The sequence below is a fragment of the Boleophthalmus pectinirostris genome, unplaced genomic scaffold, assembly GCF_026225935.1.
Source record: "Boleophthalmus pectinirostris isolate CB_2022bp ecotype Guang Dong unplaced genomic scaffold, ASM2622593v1 HiC_scaffold_14, whole genome shotgun sequence".
Lineage (NCBI taxonomy): Eukaryota > Metazoa > Chordata > Actinopteri > Gobiiformes > Gobiidae > Boleophthalmus > Boleophthalmus pectinirostris.
Genome location: NW_026571047.1, coordinates 34044838 through 34045368, shown reverse-complemented (window position 1 = coordinate 34045368; position 531 = coordinate 34044838).

Here is a 531-nt window from a genome sequence, read left to right as displayed (position 1 = left end):
GTGTGTGTGTGTGTGTGTGTTGTGTGTGTGTGTGTGTGTGTGTGTTGTGTGTGTGTGTGTGTGTGTGTGTGTGTGTGTGTGTGTGTGTGTGTGTGTGTGTGTGTGTGTGTGTGTGTGTTGTGTGTGTGTGTGTGTGTGTGTGTGTGTGTGTGTGTGTGTGTGTGTGTGATGTGTGTGTGTGTGTGTGTGTGTGTGTGTGTGTGTGTGTGTGTGTGTGTGTGTGTTTGTGTCTTCCCCCCGGGGAACCACACACCTTTTTAAAAGATCCGGGCCGACTCATCACGTTGGACATCGGGGGGTAATGGCGCTCGTTTTTATTTGGGATATTCACGTTGTGTTTTATTAGGAATTAGTTTTAGGGTTTTATTTTTTTGTATTTGGGTTTTATATAGTTTATTTGGCTATGGGTATTTTATTGGAGGATTTTAACTTAGTTTTATACAGCTCAGGTTATTTTACACCCCTTTGAGTTTTAATGGTTTTATCCAGTGATTTATAAGGCGCCTGATTAGCTCGTTCTATGTTCTGCTG